General features: G+C 35.0%; 1 protein-coding gene across 4 annotated transcripts in view; it reads right to left on the reverse strand.

Moving 5' to 3' along the window:
* LOC143252719 (coiled-coil domain-containing protein CG32809-like) overlaps positions 1-16140 on the reverse strand; it is a 431304-nt gene that overhangs the window by 399877 nt on the left and 15287 nt on the right. For all 4 annotated transcript variants that reach the window (XM_076505287.1, XM_076505286.1, XM_076505285.1 and 1 more), the window contains exon 2: positions 6139-6525. The gene's annotated coding sequence lies outside the window, so the exon portion shown is untranslated. The remainder of the gene's footprint in view (positions 1-6138; positions 6526-16140) is intronic.

The following is a 16140-nucleotide window of genomic DNA, read 5'->3' on the forward strand; positions in this document are numbered from 1 at the left end:
TTGTTCCTGGATAGTGTGTGTTCTTTCTTAATTGCTTGTGGTGTAAAAGTACAGAAAATGGACATTATTCCCTTGAAACATTGCTTTTGTGACTTGGATAATGAAATTTAGAAATTAACTTATTTTCTTTGTAAAAACGGGCAAATTTGCACATTTTCATTCACGTAAGGTCTGAATAAAACAACATATGAATCAAGATTTACATGTATTTATACTAAAGTTATACAAAAATATTTAGAAGTGAGTAGTTTCTCGAGATTTGCGACTGTAATGTAAATCGCTTCCACGTATCAGCCCCCAAATATAGTCTCCCATCATGCTTTCGTTATACACTCCTTGGTAGCGGCGTTCAAAGTCCAGTATATCTTGGTGGAAGCGCTCGCCTTGCTCCTCTGAGTATGCTCCCATGTTCTCCTTGAATTTACCAAGATGAGAGACAAGGATGTGGACTTTCAGGGACATCCTGCAGCCCATTTTGCCGTAGTTCTTCACCATAGTCTCAAACAGTTCCACATAATTTTCGGCCTTGTGATTGCCCAAGAAGCCTCAAACTACAGCAACAAAGCTGCCCCAAGCTTTTTCTTCCTTCCTACTGAGCTTCTTGGGGAATTCTGTGCACTTCAGGATATTCTTTATTTGTGGTCCAACGAAGACACAAGCTTTGACCTTTACCTCAGACAGCTTAGGGAAGAAGTCTCGAAGGTACATGAAGGCTGCAGACTCCTTATCAAGAGCTGTGACAAATTGCTTCATAAGACCCAATTTTATGTGCAATGGTGGGAACACCTGCTGGAGGTCCGCTGGTGGTTCACACTTGACATTGTGTCTCCCCACATAGAACTCGGTCTGTTGTGGCCAGTGCTTTCTGTTGTAATGCGTTGCAGTGTTCCTGCTGTCCGAAAGGCAAAGATAACAGGGAAACTTGGTAAAGCCTCCTTGGAGACCCATCAGAAATGCCATCATTTTGTAGGTCCGATAACCTACCAGCCATACACATCATTCTTCAAGGCTTCCAGCAAGATCTTGATGCTGTTGTATTCCTCTTTCAGATAGTACGTTTTCGTTCTTGCACTGATAAGTTTGTCATATACATAGCAGAATGCGTCTGGAGAATGCTTACAGCTTCTTGATGTCATCTCTGATAAAATCAGACAGGTCTATGTGTTCACTTAGACAGCTAGAACTAAACTGAAGTGATGAGCGGTGAGCCCCTGTATATATATTACTATGGAAAGTTCTAGAAAATTCTAAACGGTTCTTGAAAATTCTCGTATGTTCTACAACATTCTAGAAAGTTATTGAAAATTCTTGTAAGTTGAGAACATTCTCTATCAACTACTCAGCACTGAATCTTCCTGGAATGTACTGGAAAAATAGGTAAATTTGAAAATTTCATAACCCAGGTCACAAAAGCAAAGTTTGAAGAGAAAAATAGGTCTTTTCCATTTACTTTAGGCATAAGCAATTGGGAAGTAACACTTTCTGCCCAGGAACAAGAAAAAGTGAAAATTTTGTTACGTTGAGTTGTCTGTTTCACCACAATTGATGCATTTCAAACGATATATTACTTTTTTAAAATTGCAGTTAAATACGTTGTTCATTAAAGACGAAACTTCTGTATTTATCTTTCTCGAAATACAAGTTTTTCTGCAAGCAGTAAAAATCTTGAAGTTTTGAGCAAATGATTTATTATTCTATCATTGTGTTAATAAGTTTTATAAGGCAACTTTTTAAACGAGAAGTATTTCTATCAACAAAATACAAGAAAAATTCCGCGAGAAAACGAAGTAAAAAGTACTTAAAAGTAATCTACTGCTATTCGAGCTATTTTCAGCAATATTTATTTATTTAAAATATGCAGCAATTTGTGTTCTATACAAAGCTCCTTCAAGGTTGCTTACATCCTATGGAATCCTAATCCACATAAAATGGTACTTATGATAAAGGGATTCGTATTTTCATTATAAACTGGTATTCCTCCCTCTCATTAACTCGGTATGGAAGATCAATAACAGCATTAATGATTAGGTAATTAGTCCATGCTTGCAGTGATAAATTAGACCTTTTTAGATCTGAAACGCTTGAGAACCATGACATTATACAGGTCAACAGAATCAGGGATTATTATGTGCAGACTTGTACGGTAAATGTTGGCTAATTAGAAATATTCTATTCCCAGACTTTATACACAGAAGCGGCTGATTCAAAGTAAGCACAATCAACGTAGAGAGGTTATAAAATTGTTCAAGTTTTAAATACTTCATACACCAATAAAAAACCTAATGTCATTTACCGTGACGTAGAAATTATTCTATTGGTTTTTTTGTTCGCTAGTTACTTTGTGATAAGCATAAATTACCTTCATTGAAAAGCATATTATGTGTGAGGGGACGAAGAGGAACCACAACGTTCCTGAACACACCAGTTGGGGAGAGAAGTCTTCAGATTTCTCTCTCTCTAAACTAAACCCCTGTCACGTTAGTTTGCGTTTGCGTTTGCATATTATGTGGGAACAATGAAAGAAGAGCACAAATAAAATATTTTCTTATGATTCTAAAAAGAAACGATAGAGGCATTAAATTTGGACTGGCTCATGATAAACCTATCAACAAAAGTTATGGACAGTATATTATCAGTTATAGTGTCACGATGTAGAATGAAACTGATAGCTTTGAGTGTGTTTACAGTTCTCTGAATTTCTTAAATGACGGTAATTTTATTCAAATGAAAATAAAATCGCATCCATAGCTTAAGCAATTTATTGCTGACACAGTAGGGTATTTATAGATATGTAATTAACTATCGAGTTCTCGAGTAGATCTTTAAATAGGATATAAAAAAATGATAAAAAAATGAATTTTACCGGGTCACACAATGCTTATATCTAAATCCTCAACGAAGGGCCAGTTACAATGCATTTTAAAAGCACTTTTTGAGTGCAGATGTTCGATTATACTACAAAATGTGATTCAAGACCATATCAACTGAACAACTACTTGTACTTCGAAATTAAAAATAACTTTTACGCTTTAGTAACATTTTCATAAAACATCGATCAAACTCCTCAATTACTTCTATCGTTATCACAAGGTGTTTCGTACCCAAAACCAACCTTTCGCACGTGGTACCTGAAAGTGTGCCACGCTTTGTCCCACTAATTTGTGAATAAGGCTTATGAACATGTTTCAAAAACGATCATCCAAAAATCACAGTGGGACTAGGAACACAAAATCCAATCCTAGGTTTGGGCTCAGAAACCTTGAAAACCTACACCTAAACTCCGTCATATAGGGATGACTTTCCAAGCACGTTTTAGCCTTTGTGGAGGGGAGCCCAATTATATGTCCAAAAACAACATACTAAAAAATTCTAAATAACTTTCCCATGAAGAAATGTCTTCATAAACCTTATACTAATTCATAGAGTAGTAACAACTAAAATCAATCTAACTTGATTTGGTGGGGGAGGGGGGTGATTAACGAATATGAAAATGCTTTCAGAACATTGAAATCCTATTCAAGTAGTTCCGTGAGTATCACTACTGTAACTATAGTGTCAAGAGTTATACATCATTTTTAAGTGAAATACAGCAAATGGAGACTTTGGTGTTAGTAAAAGAAGCGGTCTCCCGCTGGGACAACGGTATGTCTTCGGATTTACAACGCTAAAATTAGGGGTTCGATTCCCCTCAGTGGACACAGCCGATAGCTCGGTGTGGGTCTGCTATAAGAAAATATACATACAAAAGAAATGGAAAAAAATGAAGTGATGGTGAAGTCTATAAGTAAGGTTCGAGTAATGTGAAGACATTTTCTAAGGTTTGTTTTAAATTTCGCGCAAATCCACGCGAGGGCTATATGCGCTAGCCGTCCCTAATCTCGCAGCGTAAGACTCTCGATGGAAGGCAGCTAGTCATCACCACCCACCGCCAACTTTGAGCTACTATTTACCAAAATATAGGGGGATTTATCGTCACATCACAACGCCCACACGACTGAAAAGGCGAGCATTTTTGGTGTGATGGAGATTCGAACCCACGAAGATTCATCATATGCACAAAATATTTATATACGTATGTGTGGGTGTCTCAAAAAATGTATATACATAATAATGAGCAATAATTCATTCTTGTTTCTTGTTTTCCAGGAAAATTTATTAATGTAAACATGAGTGGATGTACGGTACGGGTGACGTTTGAGCAATGCAAATCGGTTGAAATGGAAATGGAAATTGAAGAAAATGTGTGACGTCCAACAACAGTGGAGACGTGAATATGCGCCAGCACCTCAAACGAGCTATACGCTAGTCATACATATATATATATAAGGTTAAGCGTAGTAAATATATATATATAAATATTCATTGCACCACCACGTGCACTTTGTATTTTAAGCGTTTAATTACATTCTGTTCATCTAGCACATTAAGAAGACCGGTAGCTGAAGAGCAAGCAGTGTTAAAGATGCAAAAGCGTCACCTACATAATGAAACCAAAAATATAAATAGAAAGATGTGATACATCGAAGCTGTTTTGAATATGTGTATATATATTTTTTTTTCATAACTTAGGTGGCTGAAGTAAAGTAAGAAACTAACAAAGTTATAGTGAATAATTACAAACGACAAATGTTATTATTGGCATATTCCTCAAACACAGATTATGATATTGAAAAATATTAACATTCCCCATGCTGAGCCTGAAAATTACTGCAAAAGGTTTCTTGCAGAGGCGTTTCTAGATTCTTAAAAGGTTTGGGGCTCGGGCCCATAAACGGGAAAATTTTCAGCTTTTCATTAAGATATCGATCATGGTTTTTTCTGCTCTAATGGGGGCACTGTTAATTAGAATCAGGGCACGAGTCCCGTGTACCAGTGCCTAGCGATGCCTCTCTTCCCCTGTTTTGCTGTTGTTGCTCTTTTCATTTTTTTATTCCATACAAATAATTTCCCCTCGTCATATGAATAAAAACAATGCTCATATTTATAAATATTCGGCCATGAGTAAAAAAAAATTGTGTATTCGTAAACGCAGTATCTTTAATAATGAACAGTCTGATGTTCGTTTCTAACATGGTTACCTTATGTATCAATATTACATGTGCGTACTATTCTACTAGAAAGCTAAATAATAGCTAAAAAATAAATAAAACAATTATAAACATTCTTAAATAAAGCACAAAGTAAATAAAATGTATCATACAATTTTAATGTGTGATGTTGTTTTGGAATTTCGCACAAAGCTACTCGAGGGCTATCTGTGCTAGCCGTCCCTAATTTAGCAGTGTAAGACTAGAGGGAAGGCAGATAGTCATCACCACCCACCGCCAACTCTTGGGCTACTCTTTTACCAACGAAAAATGGGATTGACCGTCACATTATAACGCTCCCACGGGTGGGAGGGCGAGCATGTTTGGCGCGACTCGGGCGCGAACGCGCGACCCTCAGATTACGAAGCGCACGCCTTAACGCGTTAGGCCATGCCAGGCCTTTAATGTGTGAACTAGTAGTACTCAGTCTTAAAGATGTAGAGTTAATTTTTCGTTAAAAGTGGTCTATTACATAGTAACAAACAGTTTTGGTTATAAATTATGTTTTAAAGTTTACACAAGTTATGAAAGTTAGATATACTAATATAAAAACCAAATTTATGTGCATAAATTAATTTTTATTTACGTTTTTGTAACCTGTATTCTATTGGAAAATTAATACTGGTAAAATTTCTGCTCTGGTCAGTTGTCTTCTCAGTTGTTGTTGTTTTTTTTGTATTACTATTAATATTGTTATCACCTAATAATATAAAATATTTTAAATGACTTTGTTTTCCTTAAATTTTAGCTCCACAAACCATTATAAACAACATACTATTCAGTCAAGCATACAGTATAATTTATATGTTTTATTTTTAACCAAAAATGCATTAGACATCCATTTAACCACTGTTTAACATTTTAGTGCATCGTCGTAATGGATGAGAAAAATCAAACACCATTTCGTGGCATTCGTCAAAGAGTTCCTTAACCTTTTCGGATGGCAGTGAATTTTACAACTAAGGAATAATTTAAAAGCTGAAACTTAACTTCTTTCGACTTGACTGCAAGAAGTATTTGGTTACAATACGAATATCTAACAAAAGCTTACCATAATTGTTCGTTTTCGCTGTTTCATAAAAAACCTTGACATCATATTTTAAAAGATGCACTTTGATACTTGGAACACATTAGTACGAATTCTCTTCTTCGTTAAAAAAAAACAACAAAAAATAATATAACAAAAGTACTTTTATAAGACAGATCGGTCCTCACGACTGGTCCAGCAAAGCTGCATGCCTGAACTGAGACAGTCCGAACTCACTCCACTAGTCCGTAACAGTTCCTGTGGCAGGGTAAGTGAGCGCGTGCTCGCTGACTCTCCAGATATTGATGGTCATCACAAAGCGCGTGAAGTGTAGCGCCATCCAGTAAAAACTGGCAACAATGGCCTCTATTATGCTCGCTTGACAGGCAAGACTACTCCAATCTTGGATTCCTTAAGAATAAAAGAATAGATAAATTGAAATATTATTGTACATAAATATACATACTTCTAGTTCTTAAACTGCAACCTACAACAGCTGATACGAATGATGAACCTCATCAGAAAAAATCTAATACTGATGGAATAAACAAACATCGCATAAAACGAAAAGTATATGCGTATCTGTACTACATTACACACTGGTGTGGCGTGTAAACTGTAAAGGTATTTATACATTTACTATGCTTTTATTATTGAATAGTCAACTTTAAAGACACTCAGAAAGGTTTTTCAAATTTATTTGGTTTATATATATATAAATGCAAAAAAATGGGAAGGAAATTCGAAGGCCTCGTTAGTTGTAAGTGCACCATAAAGCAAATGTCTGTAAATATAAAACCTAGCAGCACTGAGCTTTGATTTATTGTCGGCAGTGGGCTCAAACAGGAACACTAATCTAACGGTGTAACATTCACAGCTTCGACAGTAAACACTATTAATGCTTATTACTAGGATAGAAAGGTAAGGAAGACCCTTAAAATGATAAAATATAAAATATCGTACCTTTGTCTGGTTAAAGAAATTCTACATTCTACAATCTGTACTATTATAGCTACTTTTTTTAAATAAACAACCAAACCAGTTTTATAAGGAAATACAAACATACTCATGCATTAAAATATTTACATGACCAATTTATGAGTGTTACCTGTAGCTCCCCGCTAGTACAGTGGTATGTTTACGGAGTTACAATGTTAAAATCAGGAATTCGATTCCCCGCGGTGAGCTCAGTAGATATCCAGATGTAGCGTTGCTATAAGAAAACACACGCAAACACACTGTTATCCGTAACATCTATAAATAATATACAGTGGTATATGTTCAAACTTACGGTGCTAGAAACCGTGTTTCAATACCCGTGGTAGGCGGAGCACAAATATCCCCTTATGTAGTTTTGTACTTAACTACAAACAAACTATAAATAATTATAATTATTACATACTAATACATATTTAAAATGAATAATTATTTTAATACAACGATTTCTTTTAATTATAATGCACAACCTCAGAAGCGATAGTTGTAAAATGTTGAATTAAATTTGGATACTTTGATCAAAGCATTCATGTATTACAGATAGATACATAAATTAACGTGATTGTACAGCCGTCATATACAGTGATCTATTAGTTGTTTTTATTTCTTACCGAAGGAACAGCTTGGAGAGACAGAAAAGGTTATTCGAATAGCAAATAGAGACATTTGAACTAACATTTAAAAAATATGCTGCCACCTATTGGTTGGTTCAAATATATGAACATTATTCACTCGTTCGCTTTGTCCCTGAGAAGGTGGCTCCGCCTATAGCACACTCAAATAAAATCATGTGATGAGACAAACTTATTGCACACTCAATTCCGTGTATGCATACATTTTTTGTTTTTTTTAATTTCACGTAATGCTACACGACGGCAATCTGCGCTAGCCGTCCTTAATTTAGCAGTGTAAGACTAGAGGGAAGGCAGCCACTCATTACCACCCGCCGCCAACTCGTGGGCTATTCTTTTACCAACAAATAGTGGGATTGACCATCACGTTATAACGCCCCCACGGCGAGCATGTTTGGCGCGATGGGGATGCGAACACGCGACCCTCAGATTACGAGTCGCACGCCTTAACACGCTTGGCCATGCCGGGCCTGTCCTAAGTAAAAACGTAATTCATCTATACAGCCTAGCTAAATCAGCATCATATGAATATGACTTAACTAATTGTACTTTATCATTTTACGTAGATATCATATTCTATTAAAATAAAATTATTCTTCCAAGACAATGTTTTTGAGCTTCGAAATAATGACTTACCGATAATTACGAAACTCTTTAAAAGCTAAAAATAAGTAGCTAAAAATTTTGTAAAAAAATAGTAAATTTTAATAAATTTTTGATTAAACTGGCTATGCTTCTGTACAAAAAAAGTTGCAGTTCCTCATTTTGATTCGTTGATACGAAGATCAAAAGATGAGGTTGTTAAACGTTATACAGTGTTACAGACTTAGAGTCACGTGAATATGTCGCACACATTATAAACGTGTATGTGAAAATACGTGAACACAATACTACATGATAAAACAAAGGTTTCTTGGCGCTTTGTTATTACGGTAATTGAATTTATTTCTTTTATCAAACCATAAAGGCTTTTCTATAGACACCTTACAAGATGTTAGTGTACACCACGATCCGACTGCAGGATGTTGAAACACAAGCTACACGAGGCTTATCTATTCTAACTGTCCATAATTTAGTAGTGTAAGACTAGAAGGACGGCAGCTAGTCATTACCACCCACCGCCAACTCTAAGGCTACTATTTTAGCAAGGAATAGCAGAAGTGACCGTCACATTATAGTGTCCTCACGGCAGAAGGAGGGTGCATGTTTGGTTAGAGGTGGATTTGAACCCGCAACCCTCAGATTGCAAGTCGAGTGTCCTAACCATCTGGCCATGCTGGGCCAGAAGACTCTAGATCCTTAAATTATTCAGTTTATTGAACAGAAACGTATAATGTAGCACGTGGTATGTTTTTCATTATTTTATACTTTTATCAATTATCTTCAAACGTAGAAATCACTGCTTCTCTAGCGAAACTAAGCGTTAATAGTTTGACATTTCTTGTCGCAAAATGAGCAGCGCCGGCTGATGAAAACTTCGTGGAAACACTTCAGACATTTCAAAGTAGTTTGTTTGGTTTGGTTAGGAATTTCGCGCAAAACTACACGAGGACTATCTGCGCTAGCCGTCCCAAATTTAGCAGTGTAATACTAGAGTGAAGGCAGTTAGTCATCACCACCCACCGCCAGCTCTTGGGTTACTCTTTTACCAACGAATAGTGGGATTGACCGTAACACTATAACGCCCCCACGGCTGAAAAGGCAAGCATGTTTGGTGTGACGGGAATTCTAATCCGCGACCATCGGATTACGAGTTGAGTCCTGAATGGTCCTGTTCCACATCTTTATCCCAAAATAATAAATTTTCTATGACATCACACTACTTACAAGACACCAAACAATATCAATGTAATTAATATACTTTCTATTCCTTCACAGTTTCATATAGTTATATTTTATAGTTATTAGTTATGTTTTGTGTGTCAGCAATATCAAGCGTGGGACACGTGTACACTAATTTAATTTTTATTACTCATCAGAATCTCTACCATCCTCCTATCAAAGTAAAATTCTTTTAGGCGGAATTAGAGTAAATTAATTTACGAGACTTTGGGCGTGGTCATATACATCAGTCGAAAGGGTTTGACCTACTGAGTCCAAAACTGTAATTAGATCTCAAATCGGTCAAGATAAGAATAGTACTGACTCATTGCAATCAACACTTTTTAAAAAAAAAATTACTATATTGTCTTACTTCAGCCACTATCAGTGTACGTCTGACTCAAGAAACATAAAATATTAGACTGGCTACCAAAACATATTTGATAAGTGTTACAAGTTAACTCATTTTGATTTGTATTTCTTTGTATGTTCGTTAGCGCAAAGTTACACAAGGAGTTATCTGTGCTCTGCTCACCATGGATATCGAAACCAGGTTTCTAGCTTTGTAAGTCTACAGACATACTGTTGTGTCACTGGGTGGGGGTGGAGCTGTTCAGGTCTCCCGTTGTGTAATTTTTGCTTAAATTAAAACAGTAATATAGAGAGTAAGAGTTACTATAGCTTTGTTTTTGGCAATTACCAATTTACCTTGTTGACTTTCATATGTGTAATAATAACTTTCTATATTTGTAAAGAATTTAATAAAAAAATCAGTCACTGGCACAGTACACTTAGTAACCACAAGTTTATCACATACTGACGGCTAGCTATTGTTCTATTGTTTTTCAAAGTAGAGTATCGTTCTTTGTAAACATATTTCTTAATTACTTTACTTGTGTACGTACTCTAGAGCGAAATTGGCACAAGCTTAATATAACATAATTTAAACTACATATTTAAAATCTTATAGGAGTAGCTATACGAGAGTCATCTTAACATTTGAAAACTTTTAATTAAATTCGCCTCAGTAATTACCAAGAATAACATAAGCTAAATGTATTAAAGAGGCCTATTGATTTAAGATGTGACGCTCTCATCCAGAAAGACTAGAGACGTCACTATAAAACCACTGATAATATATTGTATAACCTGAACATATGTTTTGTTCTGGCCTCGTGATCCTGTTGTAATATTATTGTACGTTATAATCTATATAGTCACAACCTTATGAAAACAACGCATTTCCTAATATGTTCCTAATTTGTCCAACAACGAAGGTCAGTAATATAAAGTAGAAAATGCAATTAGAAACACTTTAGTATGATACAGAGGAATCACTTAGACAATATTTTTAAAATATTTATTGAATTGTTTAAATATCATAAAATATTTGTTTTATATACAGTATATATATTATTTTGTATACAGTACAAATAATCCTTTTAGAAAACAATCCTGAACTGTCATATTTAAACCATAAACAAACAGTTTCAAAGGAAGATAAAAGATTTTAGAATGGGGAGAGTCCAACTCTTAAAAAATACGCTTAATGATATACAAATTTAGTTGAAATGATACATATAATTCCTCAGTAATTTATTTATTTATAAAACAAATATAAGATTCCTTTTTCCAAAACATAATATTATTAACGGTAAAGGTATTATCCTGGTAGCCCCGTGATAGGTCAAAGAATTATATCTTTAATCCTTCACTTTGAACAAGATAAACTTAAAGGTGGAAACAGGACGGCTCGGGAGGGGGGGGGGGCAAGACTCCCATCTATTTTTTCCAAAACTTAAGAAATAAGTCAATTATAGATGCTTTGTTACTCAATTTGTGAAGCTCTAACACAAGTAATAATTGTTTTATACCTTCAATACAAATTTAAACAGGACATCTTTGTTTGTTTGTTGTAAAGCACAAAGCTAGATCACAGGCTGTTTTTGTGTGCTCTTTCCACCATGAGTTTGGAAACCTGATTTTAATTATTTATGGAAGACCACTTTTCTTTCTTAATGATAATAAGAAACTTTATTGTCCATAGAAGACGTTTAGAAAATACTTTTCTGATGGATTTACCATTTATCCTGGATAAAGTTGCGAGAAGAGGGCACTGATCGCAAGATCATACCAAACTAAAATCAACTTTGTATTTGCTTTAGAGAAAAAAAAAATGTTTCGTAGCTTCAACGTTGCATTTAATACAACACAAAAACAGAGGGAAAACAATCACTTCTTCATGTTTCTTTTGATATTTTGAATGTTAGTACATATTCTTTGTTTGTTATATACATATCTATATCGGAACAAAACAATTAACGACAAAATAAACAGCACTTTGGACTTTTTCAGTTGCTTTTTTCTTTTGCAAGATTACATGTTATTGCAGCTATTGTAACTGAATTTTTAACCCTTTGTTATAGATGCCAATCCATAGTTTTAGTAGAGGACAGTCTCAAACACAATAATTGAGTTTTTTTGTTTGTGTTTTTAAGCTCCGCGAAAAACTACACGTGGGATATTTGCGCTCCCTACTTTAGTAGCTTAAGACTAGATGGAAAGTACCAACAACGCTTCGGCTACTCTTATTACCAGAGAATAATAGGATTGACCGTCACTTTATAATGTCCTCACAGATAAATGGAGCTACCATGTTTGGTATGTCGTGGATTCGAACCCGTGACCCTAAGATTACGAGTCGAGTACTCTTAACCATCTGCACGCATGTAAAAAAAAAAATGTTCCTTGTTGTTAAGAGGTATTTTGGCATTATCGAAATTTAAATAATGATACATCAATACATAAATATATGCATAAATCTAAATTATATGCATTTGTATGTAACTACCATTAAAGTTGCGATATCCAACAAAACGGTAATGTTTTATTTGTTGTTGTTGTTTCTATAAACGAGATTATCTCATTTCATCTGATAGATTTTTTTTAAATTCAGAATATAGGCACGTATTTCATGCACTATCATATTTTAACTCAAAGTGATGTTGGTGTGAGTGCCTGTTCGGAAGTTAAACCTACCCAAAAAAAAAAAAAAAAAGTTAACAAACTATTACGAAAGACTACTTAAAGCTAAAAGCAAAAATGACACATTTTATTAGTTTCACAAGATTAATGAAAATTGAATGTACTATTAAATTACTCTAAGGTGCGTCCTCAAGTGGCGTGTGAAGTCGATAGAGGCCGCGAAACTATAACTATAGGAGTATACAAAATATCTCTGACAGCGATCATAAAAATAAATATCTAAGAACCACTGTACAAACATTACTTCTATTATAGTATCATAGTAACAACAATTTGCGTGGGAAGATAACGAAAGGATGCAACAAGACATATGTTTAGAAAAGGGACGCTTTGAGAAAAATTTGTGAATCACTCACGAAAAAGAAACCACTAAAAATGGTCTATTCTCGCTAAAAATATTGTCTTGATCCCAATCTAATTAACGTTCTTGAGATTTAATTATTTCGTCATTTTAATTGGGGCTGTACGAAGTTCTTGCATGTTATTTTATTTGTTTCAGTTTATTATTTTGTTTTTATTGTTATGAAATTGCAAAAACATTAAATATCTAAAGACATGATTTCGTGATGACGAGAAAGTCCACTTGACGTAAAAATGTATTTCATGATGGCTGGTGTGGGTATTAAAAACCTTTATTGAAATAAACTAGAGAACAACATTTCGACCTTCTTAGGTCATCTTCAGGTAAACAAAGAGAGAGTACCCCACTGATACAATGGTAAGTCTTCGGATTTACAACGCTAAAATCAGGGGTTCGATTCCCGCGGTTGACTCAGTAGATAGCCCGATGTGGCTTTGCCATAAAAAAAAACACGCACACAAACAAAGAGAGTTTGCAACTGACCGTTGCCGAGCTCACATCTTAGGGATAAGAGTATAAACGGATACGGAATTGTAAGGGTCGTTGCAGTATATGTTAGGTTATTAATTAGTTTAAGTATAAAAGAGTTCCTTTATATTGGTGTAATTTTGGTTTGAGTAGTTGAATAAGTAGGACTTTTTTTATTTTGTGTTTGTTTCCCTACTTAATATCTGAGTGTTTTCTATGGTTATGTTGTGTTTATTTGACTTACAGTATTCAAAAAGGTGTGAAGATATTTCATGTACTATTTGAATCTAGTTTCCATTTTTCTGCTTGTTTCTCCAAAGTAGAAGCTGTGGCAGTTGTTGCATTGAATTTTATAAATAATGTTGGTGTTACCTTTCTTAGTGTAATTTTTACATAGTATGGACTTCAGTTTTATACCTGGTTTATGAATAAATTTGGTGTTTACTGTAATGTTGTGTTTTGTTGTAATATTTTCCAAATGTTAGTTATGTTTTCGTTGATATCGGGAAAATATGGTATACAGCAGTATAAAGTTTTGTAGTTTGTTGTTAGCCGTGTTGTTGATCTAGGTGTGTGCATATAATTTTTTCAAAGGTTTTTGGAGGAAATTTGTTAATGTTGATGCAATGTTGTTTTATTTTGCTAATTTCATCGTTAATTTTATCAGGTGAGAATAGTTTTATGGCTGTGTTTATTTGATTTCTTAATATGTTGGGTTTTTGTTTTGTTTCATGTGCTGAGTCCCAGGGAATCTATTGTCCAATATGGGTGATTTTTTTTGTGGATTTCTGTTTTAAATTGAGTATCGATTCTTGTGATCTTGATATTGAGAAATGCTATTTGGTTAGTTTATTTTTTTCCTGTTCACAGGTGAACTTAATGTTGGGGTGTATAGAGTTAACGTGATTGAAAAACCTAAGTGTGTGTTCTGTAGATGTGAATCCATCAATTGTATCGTCAACATATCTGTACCAATATAGTGGTGGATGTAAGGCTGAATTGATCGCTTGAGATTCAGTCTGTGCTATGAAAATGTTGGCTAGAATTGGTGACACGGTATTGCCTGTACTTAAGGCATTTGTTTGACCCAATCCCGTGTCATCAGTTCCAGCCAACATATACTGCAACGTCCCCTATAATCCCGTACCTGTTTACACTATCTTTCCTAAAACGGTCAATACAAACTTACTCTGTTAACCTGAAGATCGCCTAAGGAAGTCGAAACGTTGTTCTCTACTTTATTTTAATAAAATTTTAACACCCATACCAGCCGTCTTGAGATACATATCTAAAATACACTAATCTTAAGTAAATGCATTTAAACGAATAAGATAGAGCAGAGGAGACTAAAGGGAAATTAATGCAATACATTATACTGTTGATGCCATCTTTCAAATGTTTATAATTTATTCTTTATTCCCTGAGAAAAAGTTAATTAACAAAACACTGAATAATATACAACTCACTCTAAAAACCGTTCAAATAACCGTAGAAACGTTTTGTCAATGGTAATTAAATGATTTATTATCAAAAAGATGAATAAAATCAGTTTTTGTTTCGTTACTGCTGCAGGCTTTTGAGCTCATACAACTCCATAACGCCAGCTTCTTTATATCCCAAAAAAACTGAGAGAAAGGAAACCGTACCACAGTTCATGGAATTTGATTGTTTGTTTCTGGTTTGTTTTGGAATTTCGCGCAAAGCTACAAACGAATGCTATCTCCGCTAGCTGTCACTAATTTAGCAGTGCAAGACTAGAAGGAAGGCAGCTAGTCATCACCACCCACCGCCAACTCTTGGGCTACTCTTTTATCAACAAATAATAGGATTGACCATCACATCATAACGTTCCCACGGCTGAAATGGCGAGCATGTTTGTTGCGACCGGGATTCGAACCAGTGACCCTCAGATTACGAGTCGAACGCCTTAACCAACCTGGCCATGCCGGGCCTATGAAATTTGAAACCAGCAAGTTGGATGTAGAAATCCAAACGTGTACGTTTATAAACATTTGATAGTGTGTTTATTTTTATTTGTTAGTTGTGTATATATTATGTAAATATATATTAGTTTCTGGTGACAGTTGTGGATGTTGTTTATACACATAAGTAGGCAGGGGCGTAGATTTTTTACACCCGATGGGGGGATACTTTTTGCAACCACTTATGTGGACTGTTCAGTTTGCAAATTGGTAATCTCTGATTACGTGAACCTGAAAGCTGTAAACATGCAGTCACAGAGTGATCTTGTTGCCACGATATTTGCATGTATACTTAGGCCTACTGACTGATACTTACGAACTATCGCTTAGATCGAAAAGCTTAGAAGCACGCCTATATTAAAGATGTACATTTCGGCTACTGAAAAAGCCTAAATCTAGGCCTAATTATGTAATTCGATTGGTAAGGACACAAGAATCACAAGAACAAACACACAATTTGTAGGCCTGTGATGCAATAAAACAATTTAACAGACCAAACTGTAGGGGAGATGATTGTACGCACCATCCCCCCCAGGATCTACGCCCCTGTTAGTAGGTAAATAACTGTACGAATAAATAGGCAGATGAACACATCTTTGTTGCCAGCTTTCAATGAATTCTGTGTTTTGGTTCGTTTTCATTCTCATATAATGCTAGTTGCCTTTATACTTGACATTTCTAGGATACTTTGTATTTATTTTATATATACAAAGTATCGTGG

The sequence above is a fragment of the Tachypleus tridentatus genome, chromosome 6 (assembly GCF_004210375.1).
Source record: "Tachypleus tridentatus isolate NWPU-2018 chromosome 6, ASM421037v1, whole genome shotgun sequence".
Classification (NCBI taxonomy): domain Eukaryota; kingdom Metazoa; phylum Arthropoda; class Merostomata; order Xiphosura; family Limulidae; genus Tachypleus; species Tachypleus tridentatus.